Consider the following 24710-nt stretch of genomic DNA (forward strand, 5'->3'; position numbering starts at 1 on the left):
TATTCCGAAAAATAGTTTCGAGCTTTAAAATATTATTTTAAATAATTTTCAAGGCTCGATAATTATTATTAAATGATTTTAAAGTCAGATTCGGGTATTCGAACCTTGTTATTTAATTATAAAATGAGTCGGAGACTAGTTTTAATTCTGAAAAAATGTTTAAAAATTCGTATTAAATAACAGAAAAATCATTTTAACCCCAAACCTTCTTTGAAAAATTATTTATATCGAATACCTTGCATGATATGTCCTAGGTGCTATATGATTAATGTATGGCTATGTGCTTATTGATTGATTGTTTTAGTCATAGCTTTTAATCCGTAAATCGGATTTGGGTAAAACGAATGGTAGATAAAACCTTATGACGTCTATGTGATGATTAGATAATGTGAGATGAATATTGATAGATACTTATGATACCTAGCAGAGTAAGCGAGGCGTAGAAAAATGAAGCAGGTGATCAGAAAACGGAATTGACGCATAGTAAATAAAGCAAATGATCAGTGAATAGAAGCGAGGCATAGAAAAGTAGCCAAGTGGTTGTTGAATAGAATCATTAGACAAATACAAGTGAAGTTGGAAACATTTGTGATAAGACAAGTACTTTTGAACCTTTCTCGAGATACATTGCAACTATTTCTAAATTCTCTCATGATATATTGCTAGTATTCAAAATGGTTTTGGTTTATATTGTAAGTACTTTGAATTATTCAGTCGGGAACCCTGATCACATCATTTGATCTTTGAGCTATAAGCCTTATTCTTTGTAAACCATCCATTGTTGATTTACCAAATACTAAACCATATAAATATAATACTACTCCACAAATACATATCCACCATACACCAAACACTGGAACATAATTGCTTAAACATGCGGGAACTTTTATACTCAATCATACCTTATAACATCAAAGGACTAAACCTTATGAAATCATTGTTCATCTAATACCTGATTCTCTTACAGGCTAGAAACTATTCCTCATACATACCTTGATATACCCTTGTGATACTCATAAATTGCATTACACTTTTATTCAAATGTGTTATCATTATTGATTATGATCTTATTTTATTGAATTATATTGTTGATCATACTGAACTGTTTTAGAATTGGATAGTTTTCTTTATGTGGACCAGATTCGTGGTCAGACCAGATTCGTGGTCAGACCAGATTCGTGGTCGAATTAGGCCAATGTGTGCCTTGGATCCAGTTTATAAAGCAGAGCTGTGTGCCTTGCTCGGGGTTAGTGCGTGACTGATTAGCAGCCTAACCTTGGTTTTAAAAATGAAAATGAATATCCAATTCTAATGATTACTTAACAAGAAGCTTGATTCCTTGAATTATTTCAATTGATCATTGTTTAAACCAAGTTGTTGCTATTATTACTTCCTGAGCTAGTTAGCTCACTCTTGCGAAACTTTTTATGTATTCTATAGTTAAGAAGGAAATGGGTGATAGCGAAGCTTCCCAGTCCAGTGTACGAGCTAGAATTCCAGGTTGAGTTGGATCGAGCTAGCAGGAGCTTTATATAGTAGTTGAGTTACGCAAGATTGTAAGAATAATTTTAGTATCAGTTGTAAGTTAAACTAGTTGGGATTTGGTACGATGTAATAAAAGTTAAGGTTGTGGCTTGTTTTCATAGTTTAACCTGTTGCGATTCATGGTGGTGTAAAGATGGGTCATTTATATAATATTTCATATACAAGTTTCTATATTGTGCGTGTATGTGTTGTGAACCCCAAACTTTTGACCCGGGTTTGGAGGGCGTCACAGGTTGGTATCAGAGCTACAGGTTATAAGTCACTGAAACAAGCCTAGATTGTCGGGATTGGGTAGAGGGTTAGGATTAGGAATATGAAATAGAAATATAAGAAATCATGAGGTTGAGTGCGACTGTATAGTAGATTTTTGGTACGATTCATGCTGCGATTCGAGATTCTTATCTTGCAATGTGATTTCCAGATAACGGCAATGGCAGATCCTGTTTTCCCTGTATCATCTGATCATTTGGAGCCTTTCGTTCGAGGATCATCATCTTCTCCCAGATTTGATTTTGCACATTGTTCTTTCACCGGTATTAACTGTATTACCTCCTGTTATAACCGATGTACCCCTTCAAGCTATTCTACGCTATTCTACCACCTCCTGATGTAAGACCACCTATTTAAGAACCTCTATTTATTTATTCTTGTTCTACTGGACATTCTGCTGTGAGTGTATCTTTTCAGTTTACCCCACACTTTATTTAATACCATCAGTTTAAAACCTGTCTTATGGAGCAACAACACCTACAAGGATAGATTCGAGGGCTACAACATATTGTGAATACCGAGGTACTAATGAAGGTAAGAAGGACTTTAGAAAGAAGATTCATGTGTTTTGGAGAGTAGCTACTACCAGATTAAATAGAGTCACTAATGAATAGACCACCCGTCATTATCTTATGGAATGGACTAGATAAGTTTTGAAAGAGTTAGAGAAGAGTATAGATCTGGAATTTTCTTGGAATTAGATGATGGTATTATGATGAATGTAATAGGTATAGTAGTGATGTGATGTGATATCAGCAGACGGTGTTCTATGAAATAGACTTGTTGAGTGTTGGATAGACCTGTTCTACTTAATGATAGCAAACGAGATGATGAGAGTATTACCAATATGGAAGCTTTGAAGTAAAGTTACGAATAAGATAATATGCAATGGTAACTAAAGTTTTGTCGACTAATGCAGGCAAGATGGACTCAATAAAGGAGAGAAGCTAGATTGAAGTGAATGGACCTTTATGTGATTGGTACATTATTATGGTTAAGGAGGACAACAACCAACTCATATAGTAGAGATGACCAGATGTGCAATTTTTAAAAATTTTAAACAAGTTTTTGAAAGAGATTTTCTTAACAAAATTTCTAAAAGCCCTTTTGAATAAAATAAGTTTTAAACATTGGTTGTCAAGTTACTACTTGAGTTTCTTGTTTGTTATGAAAACCCGAATTACCTGGAAGGGTACTTGTTTCAGAATTAGTATTGTTAATGTAGAGGACAAAATAACCCGCGATTATGAAGAAGTTTGATTATTCCTAACAGAAATGTGCAAATCTTGTTTGATAAAATTAACAGAATCAGCGTACGGAGCAACTATTCATCCAATTACTAGGACTATCAGAGTTCAAAGAATTCATTGATTTATAAGAAGCCTGAGTATGACCGAAGAAGATTGGGAAGAGTTTCAGACTCTTCTAAAGGAAGAACATTATTAATAAAAGAATCGATATGTTGAATGAGTAGTGTTTATTCTATGTTGCAAAGATGAAACTTGAGTTTATCCGGTAAAAGCGCAATTATGATCAAATTTTTAAAGTATTATACGTGCAGGTACGACGCTAAAGACACAAGACTTAATAAGTAAGAATCTATCATAGTGCTTAATTTACGCAGGCATTTCAGCGGACTTTCTGAAGTTATTAAATGAATTGAATGGGATCTATTGATCTAACAAGCTCAAAAGATGTATATAAGTGAAATGTAAATGGTGACCAATGGTATCATTCTTTTCTCCAATACTACAGCGTATATGTTATTCCTAATGAACTAACAATGAGATTTACAGAAGGGGGGTTGAATGTAAATCTCAAAACTTTTTCAAGTTTTGAGCAGTTTCAAAGGCTATGTGTTTAAGATAAATAAGTGTATGAATTGCTTTAAGCCAATACAGACAGATATATATTCAAACACTAATGTAAAGAACACGACAGACCTTAAAAACTTTTCTGGTGGATTGTTGTTCCACCAGAGATGGTATTTCAGAAAATCTGTGATTCAAGAAGTTGATCACAGCTGCGTCCTAGTACAAACTAGATAATTTTTCTCTCAAGATTTTTCTAAACAGCTCTGGAAAAATTCTTATCTAATTACTAGCTGCTGCTTGGTTTATATATCACCAAGTTTACAAGTGAAGACAAAGATAAAAGTGCAATAATAAAATAAGTTCTCCACTTGTTTCTTCTCCATTTTACTCCAGTGCATTGTTGACTATTGCCTCTTTATACTAGAGTAGAACGGCTACTTTTTCTGATGTTCCTGAAATAGGCTACCACATCTCAGTTGTCTCTGTCAACCCATGTGCCTCTGTTTGTAGGTACAACTACCACTTGTCAACTGCTATTTAACAGAACATCCGTTGAAGCCTTCATCCATTGATGGCTTTATCCGTTGATGTGTTAGCAGTTGAAGCTCTATCCGTTGATGCACTCATCCGTTGAAGGATGTTATCCGTTGAAGCTTTAGAGACATCCGTTGAAGCTTTGTTTCTCATCCGTTGAAGGTCTTTAAGTTATCCGTTGACACCATTTCATTTATACAAAATTACAAGGCATGAAATACTTACAATTGGCCTTCCTATCTGCATATCCTCTAGTAGTCAACATGACTTATAATTTCCCTCAACATTTAAGAATTATATCTCAAATTCAGAGACTGAAATGTGCTACAACACTAGACTTATTTCTAAGTAAAGTTACACCATCAACGGATAGCCAAAATGGTCTTATCCGTTGAGGCTACAAACACTAGATTTCTACTTAAGTGTTTTGTTAAACATATCATCAAACTAATGCACATATATTCCTAACAATCTCCCCCTATTTATGTCTATAAGAATTGTAGACATAAATTCAAGGTTAACTTGATGATAACAAAACACTTAACAAATATATGAACTGAAACTAAGTAGAAATTTAAAAGTGCTGCAAAAGTGTATGTACTAGAAGGTAATTGAAGATTTACAGTATTTCCAAGGGTGCTCCTCTAGCCTGAGCAAATCATCTTTTTCTTCTTTGTTCCCTGGTTTTCTTTCCTAGTCCTTTGTCATTTTCCTCAATTTGGAGTTGGAGTTGTCTAAAGAATTCAGATTCATCTTCATCACTGATATCCAACTTAGATTGCATTTCTTTGAGAGTTTCATTGCTGGCAATCTTGAGTTGGTCTTCAAGTCTGAAAAATCTTCTGACTCCTTTATCATCTCTGAATTCCATCAACCAATGAGGTGATTTGTGAATTGTAGTTCCCCTTTCTTGAATGAGTAAGGTTCTGGGCAAAGCATTGGGCTCCCTCCAGGTTTTTCTTATGTTGGCAATCTTGTTGAGAATTTCAGTCTTGGCAGTCCTGGTAAAGCCAGAATCCTTTTGTATGGCTGAAAAGACTCTGATCAAGGTAGAGTAGCCTTCATTCAGAATCATGTAGAGAGGCCATGTTCTTTCCCCAGCTCCTTTGTATCTGAACACCTATCTCTCTGGTAGCTGTCTGTAGGCAGCAATTCCCCTTACATCCTCCAGCTCATCCAGATAGAGTTCAATGTCTGAAATTTCTTTTATGTCACAGATGTGAACATAATCATCTTTAGAAATGGGTGGCTTAGGGTTAGGTTTATGTTTTTGAGTGAATTTCTTAGAGTTTAGGGGAGGTGTAGATTTGGATTTTCTTTTCTGTTTCTTTGATAGTGGAAGAGTGGTTAAAAAGGTAGGCAAATTAATGGTGTCCCAATCAATAGGTTCCTCTTTTGGGATGATTGGTTCACCATGGATGTTTATAGTGGGATCAGCAACAAAGGGTTCAGGTATGGAAGGTAGAGATTTAGTTTCTTCAGTGTTGTCTTCACTCCTTCTATGTGCCTTGGCCTTTCTTCTGTTTCCCTTCTGCCATTCCTCTTTTTCCTCCATACTTTCACCAAATATACTCCCAAAAACCTCATCTAAGTTTGCAATCTTGTCTTCACCCCTGACTTCAATTCCTTTCTCATTTTCAACTAGACTTGACTTTAGCTTTTGTTCAAGCTTTGCTTGTGCTCTTTTGTCAGCCTTGAGTTTTTCAGCTTCTTTCTTTAACCTTTTGGTTTCTTCCCTCTTGGCTATTGAGAATTTGGGATGTCCTTGCATCACACATATGCTCTTTCCCTCTCTAAAGATAATAGCCATGTTTCTTCTTACTGCCTCATCCATGGTCTCCTTGTGTTTTATGATGCTAGCACCCAAAACTTTGTCTTCATCAGGCTTTGGAAGAGGAAAGTCCACTTCTTCCATTTGAGCAAAGTCTAGAGGGTTCTTTGTGGAGTCCTTGATGGATCTAGTGTTGGGCTTAAGAACCATAGGTTTTAGATTCTTGAAAGAAGTCTCTCCAACCTTATTTCTCCTTTCTGGCTTGTGCTCCATATTGATTGGTTCAACCTTTGTGCTATGTTTCACAGATATTGATTTATCTTGTGTAGAGCCAAACAACTGTTGCACCCTTTCATCAATTCTCCTCCTTTGCTCTTTCACTTGAATTTCAGCTGCTGCTAGCTGGATTAAATCAATTCCATCAGGCTTTCCTTTGATTTGAATGATTGGAGAAGTAGTGATGGCAGGAACTAGCACTTTAGATATTTGGATTTTTGTAGATGGCTCTCCTTCCCCTTCCCTTTTACTCTCCCCTTTTTGTTATCATCAAGGAGAGGGGTCAAGCCCTGTGCTTTTGCCAGCTGCATAAGTAGATTTGTTTGAGATTGTTGGTTGTGAAGAATGGTGGCCACAAAATCTTCAATAACTTGAACTCTGTCTTCCAATTTGGCCAGCCTCTTTTCAGTATGTGATTCCTTTTTCAATCTCAACAAAATGTCCTGATTCTGAGTTCATCCACACTCAGATTCTGTCTTACTTGCTGCAACTTCATGAGATGCAGTGAGTCCAAGTGAGCTGTAAGGATAACCTTTGTACCTGCATGAGAAGTTTTCTGAATGGCCTGTTGGATAGTGCTGATTTGTTTGACTAAGGAGACATTGAATTGCCCTGTTGTATACTCCTTTGTTAAGGCCCATTCAGGTAGATTTGGAATAGAACTAGGGCCTTCATTTCCCCCTAAGTTCATGCTTCCATCAGAAGAAACAAAGTCATCATCATCAGAATTTACTCCAAATTCTTCAGATGACTAACCAGCTTTTGAAGGCATCTTGTTAATAGCAGCTTTGTCCCTTTGAAGAGATGCTGTTGTATGTACTAGATGTAGTGTCTTTTCTGCCTCCACATTGCCCTGTGCAGCCAATAATTGATAGGCTGAAACAGGATGAGTAAAAGTGTCAGCATCCAAGGAAATGTTATCAATTACAGCTTTGTAATGTTGCTGAAATTGTCTTTCCTTTTCAGCATCATTCACAATCATTGACTCACTAGCAATGGCTGGATCCATCCTTATATCTGCTGTACCTGCCTTTCTCTCATTTTCTCTATGTTCTTGCATCAGGGGCTCCCCCTGGCTCACACAACTCACTCCCTCACCTTCACCTACTAAGGTGGTACTCCTCTCACTTACTTTTGCCATGCTGGAAGAAATAGCATGCATATTTGAGCTCTCAATCTCTCCTTTTGCCTGGGAGCAACCCAGCCTCTCACTCAAATTGTCACTCCCTTCCCTCAGTCCTAGAAGTGATTGTACAGTAATCAAGTCTTCTACACTTGGAATTGTTTCAGTTGTGTGTGTAGAGACTATCAACGGATGCAGAATAGCCGTTGAAGGTGAAACTGATGGTATCAACGGATAACTGCTGTTAAGCTTATCCGTTGAAGAACAACCACTTGTCAACGGATGAGTGATATCCGTTGAAGAAGGAAAAGAAGTAGAAATTGAAAGTGATATAACTGTTGAATCTGTGTAGATTGATATGAGTTTTGGTGACACAGATCCTTCAATTACATCTGAAAGAATTTGCGGGTGATCCAACAAATCATCTAAAAGATGATGATCACCTGTATTTGAGTGGGGCTCCTCCCTGAGTTGTAAAGAGGGAGAATCAGGAATTGATGGGAATAACATATCCACATCTAGAGATGGTGATGAAGTGTGTGGTGATTGATGTGTGTTAATTGTGAGAGAATGGGGCTGTGACTCCACATTTGTTGGAGCCACATCAAGCTGAGTTTGAGAAGGCATAGATACAGATGGATGTATCTGTGCAGTGTGTGCACCCTGTGTAGAAGATTGGGTTCTGGCTCTCTTTCTTCTAATAAAGGCTTTTGTTGGTGAGTGTTTGGCTTTATTGTCCCTCCCTCGTTTGTTCTGTGTTCCTGGTTGGGAACTATTTTCAATAGTTACATCCTTTTGGGAGGATGCAGCTAGGGATATTCTAGTAACCCTTTCAACCACCACAGCTTTTTGAGAAATTGTGGCTTGGCTAGCTTGGCTAGCTTGGGAAGCACTTATCTCTCCTTCCTTATCCTGGGGGTTTCTTTGATGTTCACCCCTCCCCTCACCACTCACACCCTGTTCACTCCCCTCAGGGTTAATGGTAGATGTTACAACTGTTGTCTTTTGAGAAACAACAGAGGTAGTTTTCTTTGTCTTTGATTTTGAAAGTTTAGTTTTGGTGACCTTGGTAGGAATCTGTTGGGGCATTGTCACAGATTCCATGGCCACACTAGAAGATAAAGAAATAGAGGGGTTGGAAGAAGTAGGAGTTGTAGAAGCAATTACCTCACTTACCTGAGGTGCATTCATGATTGGTAAATATACCAATGGCACACTGCTGTTGAGATCCATTCTCAATAAATCTGCAAGAACTCTTTTCTCTTGTGCCCAGCACTTGAGTTTATTATTCTCATTGGTTATGACCAAACCTTCAGCAACATGGTTAGCCAATAACATAAAGAATCTAGCATAATAGATGTTATTAGATCTATTAGCTTTGTTACCTAATCTAGTACCCAATTCTAGCATAACATAGTTGCTAAAATTAAAATACCTATCAGAAACAAGCCTATAGAGCATATTAACAAGAGATGAAGTTATGGCATTAAAATTGCTAATTTTCCCAGAGAAAACCTTGATAAAGGCATCCCCAAGAAAACTCCATTCTTTCCTAAGGCCTTTTCTTTTAATACTCCCTAAACTAGCAGAGTTAAGAGAATAACCTATGGAATCTAACATGCTGGATACATCATTATCAGTGTGAGGTGTCATGGCATTGTTCTCAGGTAATTTAAAACATGCTAGTAAATCATCACAGTTAACACAGTGATTTTTACCTTTGAGGGTGAAGGAGATAGTCATATCTATTGAGTTGAACTCAGGAGTTGTCCAAATCTCCTCAACTACTTCACAGTAAATCGTTGGGGCTTCCAGCATTGCATAGCTAAGTTTACTGTTTTTGATGAAGTCCATCATTTTGTGATAATCGGAGTGAGCTTCATTCTTTTCTACCAAAGCTATGAAATTGTTCTTCTCATAGATGAATCCAGATTGAGACATAATCTTTACTACTGGTGCCATTGTTGTGAGTAGAAATTGCAGAGAATAACTTGAAGGTTTTGCAGAGAGAAAATGGTAAAAGCTTTGAAATTTCAAGAAAGCGTAAAGTAAAAATGAAAAATCAGAAGGGCTTATATACTTTCTCAAATTAAAAAGCATAAATAAAAGATTAAACAATAAATATATGTAAGTGAATTTCAGCCGGTTAAGAATAAACTGTAAGTATTCTAAAAACTACCTTTAAAACAAATACATACAGCTGTATGTATGAGTATCAACGGTTAAGACAATAGAATCAACGGCTGTGAAACACCTGAATCGACTGATGTGATATTTCAACGGATAAAGTAAACTGTCATCCGTTGAAGAGCACTTCAGTTTTATCTGTTGACGGATAAAAATTTCCAGAAATGTATATGTCTCTCAACGGATAATGAACATCCGTTGACAGAACAATTTTGACTTTCAACGGATAGGGAATATCCGTTGATGGAATAATCTGTGTTAAAAATCAAATTTGTTCTAGCAGCTAATACATTTCAGGCTTCAATTCAAATTGCAATAAGGACATGAATTTTAAGAGTAATTAAGCATACCTAGCTCACTTACCAATCTTGTGAATGTTGATTCATCAAGTGGCTTGGTAAATATATCTGTAATTTGTTGTTCACTTGGAACAAAATGAAGTTCCACTGTACCTTTCATCACATGTTCCCTAATGAAGTGGTACTTGATATCAATGTGCTTGGTTCTTGAGTACTGCACTGGATTTTCAGTAATGGCAATGGCACTTGTGTTGTCACAAAATATTGGAATTTTGTCAACAGTCATACCATAGTCAAATAACTGGTTCCTCATCCATAGTATTTGTGCACAGCAACTACCAGCTGCAATGTACTCAGCTTCAGCTGTTGATGTGGAAACAGAATTCTGCTTCTTGCTGAACCATGATACAAGCTTGTTCCCTAGAAATTGACAGGTGCCTGTTGTGCTTTTCCTGTCTATTTTGCAACCTGCATAATCTGCATCTGAGTAGCCAATTAGATAAATTCTTTTAATAGCCACTAAGTGAGATTCTTTAGGGTCAGCTTGAAATCTAGCACAGAGACATGTAGAAAACATTATATCAGGTCTACTAGCAGTTAAATATAAAAGTGAGCCAACCATGCCTCTATAACTTGTAATATCCACAGACTTTTCAGCCTTATTTAATTCAAGCTTAGTGGCAGTGGCCATGGGAGTTTTTGCAGGTGAACAATCCATTAAGTCAAACTTCTTTAAAAGATCATAAATATATTTAGTTTGACTAATGAAAATTCCACTACTAACTTGTTTTACTTGTAAACCAAGAAAGTAAGTTAGCTCTCCCATCATGCTCATTTCATATTTATTTTGCATTAATTTAGCAAACTTTTTACAAAGCTTATCATCTGTAGATCCAAATATAATATCATCTACATAAATTTGTACAAGTATCTTAGAGCCATTAACATTTCCAAAGAAGAGAGTTTTGTCAACAGTACCTCTTGTGAAATGATTATCTAGAAGGAACTTTGACAAAGTATCATACCAGGCTCTAGGTGCTTGCTTTAGTCCATAGAGTGCTTTCAACAGATAATACACATGGTCTGGAAAATTTTGATCTTCAAAACCTGGAGGTTGGCTTACATAAACTTCTTCCTCCAATTCCCCATTTAGAAATGCACTCTTGACATCCATCTGATAGACTTTGAAATTGGCATTAGCTGCATAGGCTAGAAAGATTCTGATGGCTTCAAGTCTTGCAACTGGAGCAAATGTTTCATCAAAATCTATTCCCTCTTGTTGAGAATAGCCTTTAGCAACCAATCTGGATTTATTCCTTATGACAATGCCATTTTCATCCATCTTGTTTCTGAATACCCATTTTGTGTCAATGGAACTCTTGTTCTTTGGCTTGGGTACCAGCTTCCAAACTTTGTTTCTCTCAAATTGGTTCAGCTCTTCCTGCATAGCTAATATCCAATCTGGATCCATTAAGGCTTCTTCCACTTTCTTAGGTTCCTCCTTAGATAGAAAACTACTATACAAACATTCATTTTGAGTAGCTCTTCTTGTTTGCACTTTAGATGATGCATCACCAATGATCAGTTCAAAGGGATGATTCTTGGTCCATTTCCTTTGAGGTGGAAGATGTGCTCTAGATGAGGTGGCCTCAGTATTGTCGTGATGTGAGACAGAGTGTTGATCAGTTGAAACTCCCCCTGAATTGTTGGTCCTTTGCAGGGAACTTGGAGTTCTATCAACTGATGATGTAAATCGATTATCCGTTGATGAACTATGATCAACGGATGCTTCATTATGTACTTCAACGGATGATGCACTATGTCTTTCAACGGATACTGCATTGCCTCTTTCAACGGATGCAGAATTCTGTGCATTATACAAGGGCATATCTTGAATCCCTTTTGAAGTGTCATTTCCATCAACCTCCTCTTCACTATCATCACAATATATCTCAATGTTGTCAAATTTGAGTCTTTCATGGTGTCCCTCATCTGTTAGTCCATCAATCTTTTTATCATCAAACACAACATGCACAGATTTCATAACAATGTTGGTTCTTAGATTGTAGACCCTATAAGATTTTCCAGCTGAGTAACCAACAAATATCCCTTCATCAGCCTTTGCATCAAACTTCCCTTTATGGTCAGATTGATTTCTCAGTATAAAGCATTTACATCCAAAGACATGAAGAAAGTTTAGAGTTGGTTTTCTTCTCTTGAACAACTGATAAGGAGTCATGCCTTTAGCTTGATTGATCAAAGAAATATTCCGAGTGTAGCAGGCACAATTAACAACTTCAGCCCAGAAATATGTTGGTAACTTTGATTCTTCAAGCATTGTTCTGGCAGCCTCAATTAAAGATCTGTTCTTTCTTTCAACTACCCCATTTTGCTGAGGTGTTCTTGGAGCTGAGAACTCATGCATGATTCCATTTTCTTCACAGAACAGCCTTATTGTCAAATTCTTGAACTCAGTTCCATTGTCACTCCTGATATTCCTAACTTTTAAGTCAGGATGATTATTGACTTGCCTGATGTGATTGATAATGATTTCACTTGCTTCATCCTTTGATCCAAGAAAATAGACCCATGAAAACTTTGAGAAATCATCTACAATCACCAAGCAATATCTTTTTCTTGCAATTGACAATACATTGACTGGTCCAAACAAATCCATATGTAGCAGCTGTAATGGTTCATCAATTGTTATTTCAAGCTTCTTTTTGAATGATGCTTTCCTTTGTTTGCCTTTCTGACAAGCATCACACAAACCATCCCTTGAGAATTCAACAAGAGGAATTCCTCTAACTAAGTCCTTTTTGACTAGATCATTCATTGTCTTGAAATTCAAATGGGATAGCTTCTTGTGCCATAGCCAACTTTCAACTGAACTTGCTTTGCTGAAGAGACAAGTAATAGATTCTGCATCTGTAGAGTTGAAGTCAGCTAAGTACACATTTCCTTTTCTAACTCCAGTTAGAACCACTTTGTTGTCTTTCTTACTGGTGACAACACAGGCTTCTGAATTGAAGGAAATTGTATTCCCTCTATCACATAGTTGACTGATGCTCAGTAAGTTGTGCTTGAGACCATCAACTAATGCAACTTCATCAATTATGACATTCCTTGTTGAAATCAAGCCATATCCCATAGTAAACCCTTTGCTGTCATCTCCAAAGGTTATGCTAGAGCCAGCTCTCTCCTTAAACTCTGTGAGCAGGGAGAAATCTCCTGTCATGTGTCTTGAACAGCCACTGTCCAAGTACCATAGATTTCTTCTTTTTCCCTGCACACCATAAAATCAATCAAGTTGATTTTGGTACCCAAGTTTCCTTGGGTCCATTCTTTCTCCTAGACTTCATTCCTCCTGAATCTTTAGACTTAGGTAACTTTGAGTCAACCTTGATCTTAGATGTAGTTGGTTGAGGTGTAGGGTTAGTCACAGAATCATTTAGCACATTTGGAATTTGATAAGTCATGGATTGTGCAAGCATGTTATTCCATATTGGCATATTGTATGGCATTTGAGGCATACTAAATGCAGCAAGATAAGGATTGTTAAAATATGGCATGTTTGTAAAATGTGCATAAGGATTCTGTTGAGACATAACATGCATAGCATGCAGAGGTGATGCAGACATATTAGGCATGGAAGAGGGCACAGGTATGGGAGTTTTCTTAATAGATTTACAATTAGCAGATAGATGATTAACACTACTACAATGCACACAGCTTTTTCTAGGAGCATACTTATCAGGTGTGTAATTGTTATGTTTGTTAACCCCTACCTTCCCATTTCTATTAGATTTCCTTTTAGTTTCCTTTTTATCCTCAACCACTTTGAGCCTATTCTTTAACTGTTCTAAGGTCATGTGTCCTATATTCACCTTACTGAAATCTTTGGATGTGCTTGCTTCTTCTTTGACAAAGTTCTTGGAAGTTGAACCAAACTTTTTGTTGAGTTTCTTTAGATTTTCACTTTTAGAAACATCTGCCTGTTTTAATTGAGGAACCTTCAACGAATGCTCCTTTTCTTCCTTCAACGGATAACTTTCATCATCCGTTGATTCCACATCCATTGACAGCCCATCAATTAATTCCATTTTCTTTTTGTTTTTATCCCAGGCAGTCTCACAGAATGATTCAATTCCTTGGACCTTGGCAATTTGAGCACTAACATCCCTAGATGTCTTCCAGGCTTTAATCACCTCTTGCTCTCTCTCTAATTGATTAGAAAGTATTTCTACTTTCTTAACAGATTCAGCTAGTTCATTTTCAACAGATATACAATGTAGCTTAGTTTTCTCTAGGTCAATCAACTTATCTTCTAACACAGCATTTCTATCACTTAAAAACAAATTGTTCTCTTTAATCCTACTATTTTCTTTAGCAAGAGATTTAAGAGACACACGCAAATGATACAGTTCAGTAGACATGTCATTAAAAGCATCATTGCACTCTTCTTTAGTAAGCTGTGTTAAATCAGTAGTGATTACCTGGTTGCTTGATGAACTAACTTCATTTTCCTCAGAATCAGCCATGAGAGCCAAGTTGACATATTCCACATCTTCATCCTCTTCTTCTCCATCAGCTGCCCAGTCTTTTTCTTGAGTAATGAAAGCCCTCTCCTTTTGCTTGAGCAGATCAAAATATTTCTTTTTGTAATCTACTTGGTCAAATTTCTTCTTTTCAGAGGTTGGCTTTCTGCAGTCACTTGCAAAGTGTCCACTTATACCACAATTGAAACACTTGAACTTGGATTTGTCCACCATGTTCTTATGAGGTTTAGTGGCTCTAGTGTTTTTCCTAAATTTCATCTTTGCAAATCTTCTGGACAGAAATGCAAGATGCTCATCAATACCATCAGAGTCATCTTGGCTGGAGTTGTCTTCATTCTCAGCAACTTGCTCCTTACCCTTGCTTGATTCTGATTTGCTTGTGCCATCTTTGGAGTTTAATGTAGATCTCACAGTTTCTTGTCTGCATTCTTTCTCATTTTCAGCTACCAAGGCAACTCAACCTCCTTTCTTTCTTCCCTTCTCCAATACCTCATCCTGTTCCAGCTCTAGTTCATAAGTCTTCAAGATTCCATATAATCTTTCAAGAGTGAAGTCCTTATTATCTTGAGAGTTTCTCAAGGAGACAGTCATGGGTTTCCATTCCTTTGGCAAGGATCTTAAAAATTTAAGATTTGAATCCTTCACCTGGTACACTCTACCATACAGCTTCAGTCCATTCAACAGCTTTTGGAATCTATTGAATGTGTCATTTAAAGATTCATTTTCTTCAAAATGAAAATACTCATACTGTTGAATGAGAAGCTGCATTTTGTTTTCTTTTACTTGTTCTATACCTTCACACAGTAGCTGAACTGTGTCCCAAACCTCTTTGGCAGTTGTGCAATTTATCACATTATCAAACATATCCTTGTCAAGACCATTAAACAAAATGTTCATAGCCTTCTTATCCTTGTGGACTTCTTCTGTGTCTTCCATTGTCCATTCTGCTCTAGGTTTTGGAATGGATTGACCAACAGCAATTGTGGCTGTAGCAACTGTGGCTACTTTGTGAGGGATGTGAGGACCATTCTCAATGCAGTTTACATAACCTTCATCTTGGGAGAGTAGATGAAGGTGCATTTTCACCTTCCAATGGTGATAAATGTCTTTGTCAAGAACTGGGATTTTTACTCCAATATCCTTCTTACTCATCTTTGTTAATTTCCAAGATCTTTAAACTCTTTGTGTGTCAAGAGCTTGCTCTGATACCAATTGTTATTCCTAATGAACTAACAATGAGATTTACAGAAGGGGGGTTGAATGTAAATCTCAAAATTTTTTCAAGTTTTGAGCAGTTTCAAAGGCTATGTGTTTAAGATAAACAAGTGTATGAATTGCTTTAAGCCAATACAGACAGATATATATTCAAACACTAATGTAAAGAACACAACAGACCTTAAAAACTTTTATGGTGGATTGTTGTTCCACCAGAGATGGTATTTCAGAAAATCTTTGATTCAAGAAGTTGATCATAGCTGCGTCCTAGTACAAACTAGATAATTTTTCTCTCAAGATTTTTCTAAACAGCTCTGGAAAAATTCTTATCTAATTACTAGCTGCTGCTTGGTTTATATATCACCAAGTTTACAAGTGAAGACAAAGATAAAAGTATAATAATAAAATAAGTTCTCCACTTGTTTCTTCTCCATTTTACTCCAGTGCATTGTTGACTATTGCCTCTTTATACTAGAGTAGAACGGCTGCTTTTCTGATGTTCCTGAAATAGGCTACCACATCTCAGTTATCTCTGTCAACCCATGTGCCTCTGTTTGTAGGTACAACTACCACTTGTCAACTGCTATTTAACAGAACATCCGTTGAAGCCTTCATCCGTTGATGGCTTTATCCGTTGATGTGTTAGCAGTTGAAGCTCTATCCGTTGATGCACTCATCCGTTGAAGGATGTTATCCGTTGAAGCTTTAGAGACATCCGTTGAAGCTTTGTTTCTCATCCGTTGAAGGTCTTTAAGTTATCCGTTGACACCATTTCATTTATACAAAATTACAAAGCATGAAATACTTACAATTGGCCTTCCTATCTGCATATCCTCTAGTAGTTAACATGACTTATAATTTCCCTCAACATTTAAGAATTATATCTCAAATTCAGAGACTGAAATGTGCTACAACACTAGACTTATTTCTAAGTAAAGCTACACTATCAACGGATAGCCAAAATGGTCTTATCCGTTGAGGCTACAAACACTAGATTTCTACTTAAGTGTTTTGTTAAACATATCATCAAACTAATGCACATATATTCCTAACAGTATATTCTTTTTGATTCCCGAATATGTATGAACTTCTTTTATTAATAAAACTCTGTATGGTTAAAGAAAAAGGAGGGTATTGCATTCCTTTTAAGTTTAATTTTTTCCCTCAAGTTTTGCTCTCTGATCGGAACAAGCAGTATTATGGTGAGACAATTTGTCGGAATGACGAAGAGTCGGGTGGGAAGCCATCTAATCATGTGTTGTATGCCAAATGGTATGAAAGACTAGCCATCTTAAGTACCAATGTGGTTGTCTCATTCATATTTAAATCATTACTTATTCTTTCTTTTCAACTCTAAGTTTATTGAATTACGGATCCTTCTAGTTGTTTTGTTGCACTGTCGTTCTGTACGAAAGTTACCAAACAAAATCAATCTACCAAGAACCAAGCATACGAAGTTTCAAATCATTGGATTCACATGTTTCAAGTATGGGAAAACCAGGGCATATGTAAATGATTGTAAATCATCAGCCCTAGTCAGTGATACGTTAAGAATTATGGGATCTACTCTCCTCCGATGGTGAACAAGCCTCCAATAGCAAGAGTTTATAAAATGTCAGTAAAAGATGCTATTCAAAATATGGATGTGATGGCAAGAATGCTTACTGTGAATTTTTTTTTGTTAAAATATTAGTGGATTCAGAGGCAACTCGATCATTGTTTCTCAAGATTTTATTGATGAGTGGAATTGTTAAATAAGATTATGACTGGAGGACTATAAAATCAAAAACGTGTATATGATAATCAAGTGTGTATTAATTATGAAATTGAGGTTTTTGGCAATAAGTTTGTGCTAATTTGATACTGTTGAGAAAGGAGAATTTGACGTTATCTTAGGAACGGACTGGTTGTCTAAGTATGATGCTCAGATAGACTGTCGTGATAAGAAGATAATTCTGAAGATGCCAAATGAGAATATGATGACGTTTAGAGGACAAAATAAAGTAAAGAATTTGTTAACGATGATTTAAACTAAAAGTTACGGTGATAAAGATGTGAGCACTATAGTGATTATGTGATAGATAGAAGTCAGAAGTCAACAAAATTTGAAGATTTTGTAGTAATCAATGGGTTTCAAGATGTGTTTCCAGACGAGTTACCAGGATTTCTTCCAGATAGAGAAATTTAGTTTGTGATCGAATTAGCACCTGGAACGAGACCAGTGTCCAAGGCCTGCACAGAGTGGAGCCAGTTAAAATTAAATAGTTAGTAAAGCAATTACAAGAAATGTGAGAAGAATGAGTGATTAGATTTGTGTACCCCATGAGGTGCACCGATATTAATTGATAATAAGAAAAAGGGAAGCATGAGATTATGTGTCGACTAGCAGAAACTCAACAAGTTTACTATCAAGAGCAAGTATCTGTTACTTTGAAGTAAGGATTTGTTTGATCAGTTGAAAGATGCAAAGTATTTTCTAGGATTGATTTAAGATTTAGGTATCACCAATTGAAGATCGAACCTAAGGACGTATCAAAGACAGCTTTCAGAACTAAGTACAGTTATTATGAAATTTTAGTAAGGTTACTTGGATTGACCATTATACCGGCAATATTTAAACTTGATGGACAAAACTTTTAAGGTGTATCTGGATAAGTTGTATTTATGCTTATAGATGATATTGTGGTTTACTCAAGGTTAACGGAGGACCATGCAAGGTATTTAATGATAATTTAGGGACTCTGAGAAGAATAAAGTTGTATGTAAAGTATTTAATGATAATTTTGGGAATTCTGAGGAAGAAGAAGTGTATGCTAAGTTTTCAAAGTGTAGGTTTTGGCTGCACGAAATTCAATTCAAAATAATGAAGGAACCAAGGTGGATCCAGCAGGGATTAAAGCTACTATGAATGAAGAAACACCAAAAGCACCGACAAAAGTGAGAAGTTTTTAGTACCGGCATAATATTATCGAAAATTTGTTCAAGATTTCTTAAAAATTGCAACACATTTGACGAAGCTTACTAGGAAAAGTGAAAAGTTTAGATGGAATTGATAAGTGTGAAAGAAGTTTTCAGGAATTGAAAAAGAGATTAATCACGGCACCTATTTTATCACTTCGAGATGATCAAGGAGAGTTTGTAGTCTATAGTGATACTTCTCATAAGGGAATAGGATGCGGGTTGATGCAGCACAATAAAGTTATTGCATATGCATCTAGATAACCGAAACCTTATGAGCAGAAGTATTCTACTCATAACTTGGAAATAACAGTAATAGTATTCGCTTTGAAGATTTGGAAAACATTCTATATATGGAGAAAGGTGTGAGATTCATACGGACCATAAGAGTTTGAAATATGTATTCACGAGGGAAAAATAAAGGTAGTGGCAGCGCGATAAATAAAAAGGAGAAAGAGAATGTAGTGACTGCACCAGAAGAATTATCTATAGAACTTCAGAAGTTGGAATTGGAAGTCAGAATTTATAATCCAAAGGAAGCAAGGATGGATAGTATGACCTTTCAGTCGGAGTTGTTAAGAGAAGATAAAGAGATGTCAAGAGGAGATAATGGATCAGGATGTTAACAGTTTAGTAAGAGGAAATTTATACACTCGGAAGAATGATCATGACATTCTTAGATTTTCTTCCAGAACTTGGATGCTACAAGTGGAAGAATTAATGAATGAGATCGTAAAGGGAATTCACAATACTAAGTATTTAATCCATTCAAGAAATGCCAAGATATACAGAAATTTAAAGAAAAATATTGATAGCCGAATATGAAAAGGAAATTTTAAAATGGATCAGGAGGTGTTAGGCATATCAAAGAAGTAAGGCAAGTGTCAGAGGCTTAGTGGATTATTGCAACCATTAGAGATGTGGAATGAAAATAGGAGCATATTGATCTGGATTTTTATAGTCAGGGTACCAAGAATGAAAGTAAACCATGATGCCAATTGGGTTATGGTCAACTCATTTTCTACCTATTAATGAAAGATTTTTATTGGACAAGTTGGTTCATATGTAATTGAAGGAGATATTAACTCGTCATGGAGTTCCTGTGTCTATGATATTCGACCAAGATTCGAGATTTAATTCAATGTTATAGAAAAGTTTTCGAGAATGTGTAAGAAGCTAAGTTGAATATGAGTACAACTTATCATCCACTGACTGACGGCCAAAGCGGAAGAATGATTTAGACATTTGAAGACATGTTACGTATTTGTGCCATTGACTTCAAAGGAAATTGAGATGAACATCTACCCTACTGAAATTTGCTTATAATAAATATTATCACGCCAGTATCAGAATGCCTCCCTACGAAGCTAACCAGTATATTGGAATGAAGTCGGAAAATGTAAGATACTCGGACCCGAAATGGTGCAACAAAAAAAAAAGTTATTCAGAAAAGGTTAATTGCGGAACAGTATCGTCAAAGGAAATTTATAGATCAAGCTAGAAAAAAAATACGGAGTTTGAGGAAGGAGATTTTATATTGTTAAATGTATCACCGTGAAAAAGAGATCATCCACGATCGGAAAGAAAGGAAAGCTGAGTCCTAGACACGTTGGACCTTTTGAAATTTTGAAACGTGTCAGTAAGATAGCATACGAATTAGCGTTACCCCAAATATGCAACGTATTCATAATGTTTTTCATGTGGCAATGTTTAAAAAGTATAATACAGAATTTTAGACATGCAATAGAATATGAGCCGATAGAACTTCCGGCAGAGTTGTCCTATGTTGAGAATCCAATAAGAATCATAGAAAATAGAGAGGAATTGTTAAGAAAGAAAGTTATAAAGTTAGTAAGAGTATTGTGGAAACCCAAGGGTTGAATAGACAACCTGGGGTTCAGAATGTGATATGCGTGAAATAGTGCCCATAGTTGCCCTTAGTTATTGCTTAATTGATTCTGGGGACAGAATCCTTTTAAGGAGGGGATGATGTAATAACCGGGATATGACGTGTAATTATTTTTGTTAATAAATAAATATTATGTGATTATTATATGATTTTTTGGTGAATTATCTATGAAGTGGTATCTGTGTTTGGATATTTAAATATGATATAATTTTAGTATTTTAATTTTTTTATGTCCAAAATAAAATATAGATAATTGTGATATTTTTCTATTAATTTTTATGTTGTTATATGGTTTTATAAATGATTTATGGATTTTATTTAATAATTTTTCCGAGTATTTATAAACTATTTTTTATAATCGGGAACCAACGGACTTCAACCGTTTTTACGTTTTTACAACCCAAAACTCTTCCGAAAACCCTTCCTAAACTAATTGCAATATTCCGAGCATTTTCCATTTTTTAACTTTTTTGATTCGGCGTACGGTTTTCCCCGTGCCGGTCCCGGCATAATATTTTCGATACAAAATCCTGTTCAATAAATCGATAAAACTCGTATTTTCGAGAAACGGAATCTATTTATTAAACTTTATAATTATCATCTCTTAATACGTGTAACCAAAGTGTTGAGACCAAGATCGCAGTACAAAATGTACAAATTTGGATAATTATCCCAAAGCCGGTACCGTTTTGGATCTGTTTTCTCAAATAAATTACTATTTTATATCCGGTATGATCCAACAGGGTACTAATATTCCGTAATTATAAATAGCCCTTACCGTATTTTATTTTGTACAGAAAATCATTTACAGTCAGTAATTATATAATTTTCAGAGAAAAATAGTATATTCTTATAAGTTCTTCAGAATCAAACCTCAATTTCAAGGTGTTATCGAAGTCTGTTTGGAAATCTTGAGTAACCAAAATGAAGGATTTGAAGAGTACTTTCAGATTCCAGAGCTTATTTAACTGCAGAATCAAAGGTTTATTTTCTATATTTTTATTTATTTTCAAATTAATTTGATTTAAATTATGAATTTTTGTTCGAGAGATTGTTTGTATGATTTAATGATTGCATGTTGTAGAGCTTTTCTTCCTGATAATTTTGATATATTATATGACTGATTTGGAGTTTAATAACATGTTTAAAATTAGGTTTTAATTTCGAATTATAAAATTAGGGTTTATTACCAGTATGAATGTTCTTAATTGAAATATGGGGGTTTCTTCCTCATAGGTTATTAGATGTTTTTTAATTGCATCATGTTCCTGGTTGAATTTGCAATCGATTCATGTATAGCTTAACAATAGACGATTCCCGGTTTGCTCAAATCGAAGAAAACAAAACTCGCCGGAGACGGCGAGTTTCTTGATCATTTTCCGACCAATTCTGTAAAGGGTTGTGTGTTTTAATTGCATAAACAGATTCCTGGTGAGGTATAGTTTAAATCTGGAGAGTTTGCTGGCCTGAGGTGGCCGAAATCGTGTTCTCCGGCCACACTCCGGCGAATTGTACAAATTGCAAACAGGTCCCTGAAGTTTTGAGAACGAGACAGTTTAGTCCCTGAACTTTCTAGATTTCGCAAAAAATAGGATTCCTATTTTAAAAATATGTAAAAATCATAATTTCAATTTATTTTAATTACATAAATTCATTTTTAATTATTAAAAATTCTAAAAAATATTATTTTAATTCCCAAAATTAATTTTAATTCATAAATAAATCTGAAATAATTAGTTAATTAATTTTAATTAATAATTAATTAGTTAATTGGTCAATTAATTCAAAAATTATTTTCTTAATTGATTTTATTAATTATTAATTGATTTTAATTAATTATTTAATTAGATTTAATTATTTCTTTTGATTGAAATATTCTGAAAAATAGTTTTGAGGTTTAAAATATTATTTTAAAATATTTTCAAGGCTCAATAATTATTATTAAATGATTTTAAAGTCATATTCGGGTATTCGAACCTTGTTATTTAATTATAAATTAAGTCGGAGACCCGTTTTAATTCCGAAAAAATGTTTAAAAATTCGTATTAAATACCAGAAAAATCATTTTAACCCCAAACCTTCTTTGAAAAATTATTCATATCAAATACCTTGCATGCTATGTGCTATGTGCTATTTGATTAATTTATGGCTATGTGCTTATTGATTGACTGTTTTAGTCATAGCTTTTAATCCGTAAATCGGATTTGGGTAAAATGAAGGGTAGATAAAAGCTTATGACGTCTATGTGACGATTAGATATTGTGAGATGAATATTGATAGATACTAATGATACCTAGCAGAGTAAGCGAGGCATAAAAAAAAGAAGCAAGTGATCAGAAAATGGAATCGACGCGTAGAAAATAAAGCAAATGAACAGTTAATAGAAGCGAGGCATAGAAAAGTAGCCAATTGGTTGTTAAATAGAATCATGAGATAAATACAAGTGCAGTTGGAAACATTTATAATAAGGCAAGTACTTCTGAACCTTTCTCGAGATCTATTGCAACTATTTCTAAATTCTCTCGTGACATATTGCTAGTATTCAAAATAGTTTTGCTTTATATTGTATGTACTTTGAATCATTCAGCCGGGAACCCTGATCACATCATTTGATCTTTGAGCTGTAAGCCTTAGTCTTTGTAAACCATCCATTGTTGATTTACCAAATACTAAACCACACAAATACAATACTACTCCACAAATACATATACACCATACACCAAACACTGGAACAGAATTGCTTAAACATACAGAAACTTTTACTCAGTCATACCTTATAACATCAAAGGACTAAAACTTGTCAAATCATTGTTCATCTAATACTTGATTCTCTTACAGGCTAGAAACTATTCCTCATACATACCTTGATATACCCTTGTGACACTCATAAATTGCATTACGCGTTTATTCAAATGTTTTATCATTATTGATTATGATCTTGTTTTATTGAATTATATTGTTGATCATACTAAACTGTTTTTGAATTGGATAGTTTTCTTTATATGGACCAGAATCGTGGTCAGTCCAAATTCGTGGTCGAATTAGGCCAATGTGTTCCTTGGATCCAGTTTATAGAGCAGAGCCATGTTCCTTGCTCGGGGTTAGTGCGTGACTGATCAGCAGCCTAACCTTGGTTTTAAAACTTAAAATGAATATCCAATTCTAATGATTGTCTAACAAAAAACTTGATTCCTTGAATCATTTCAATTGATCTTTGTTTAAACCCAGTTGTTCATATTATTACTTGCTGAGCTAGTTAGCTCACTCTTGCAAAAAAATTATATATTCTACAGTTAAGAAGGAAATGGGTGATAGCGAAGTTTCCCAGTCCAGTGTACGAGTTAGAATTCGAGGTTGAGTTGGATCGAGCTAGCAGGTGTAACAACCCAAATCCGGGGTCAATATTTGGTGTCACGAAAACAATCTTTACATAAAATAAAAGAATATGCAATTAACCCCTTGAATCCGGATCGTTTACAGGTTATGGTATGAAACAAGAATCTAACCCTTTACAACTTACAATAACTAAAATACAAGTGTAAATACCTTTGAACTAATGCTCTTGTCACATTTTTCTAACACCTTCAATCTCTCGCAGCGGAAATTTCTCTAACTTCTACTTTCTATCAAAGCTATTCACTTTTATCCTTATCTGTTTTTGGAAAAAATAAGAATATACAAAGCAAGAGTGAGCCAAAAATGCCCAGCAAGTATATAATTTGAGTTTCAGGCATTAATATCAAAAGAAAAACTTCCGGACAAAATCTTAAAACAATTTTAAACAATTCTATTTATTTGAGTGAGTTGAGCAATAAACGTTGGCTGTCACCAGCCTTTAACTAAAATCCAAAAATGACAAGCGATTCTCCGATTCATCTCCTGAATCAGGGTTTTGCCCGGTTTTGGAATCATAAAACCATTCGAGAGAGAATGCTGTTAATGGCAAACTACCAATAGGCTAGGTTTTCAACTGTTGATGTACCAGACTTATGTATATTTATGAATTGTAATAATGGCAAAGAATATGTAAATTTATTCAGAAACCCTTTTGAGGTGTAATGACTTATAATTATGGAATAAAATGACTTGTGTTATTTTTGGTATTCATCTCTGAGACTATAACTTGTGGTGTGTATATATTGTGGGGCCACAGTACACAGTAGTTGGTTGTTTATTAAGATTAAGTGTTATTAAGAGAAATGGAACTCGTGACAACCCGAATCCCCGACCCCGGATTTGGGGGTGTTACA

The sequence above is a fragment of the Apium graveolens genome, chromosome 9 (genome assembly GCF_009905375.1).
Source record: "Apium graveolens cultivar Ventura chromosome 9, ASM990537v1, whole genome shotgun sequence".
Classification (NCBI taxonomy): Eukaryota; Viridiplantae; Streptophyta; class Magnoliopsida; order Apiales; family Apiaceae; genus Apium; species Apium graveolens.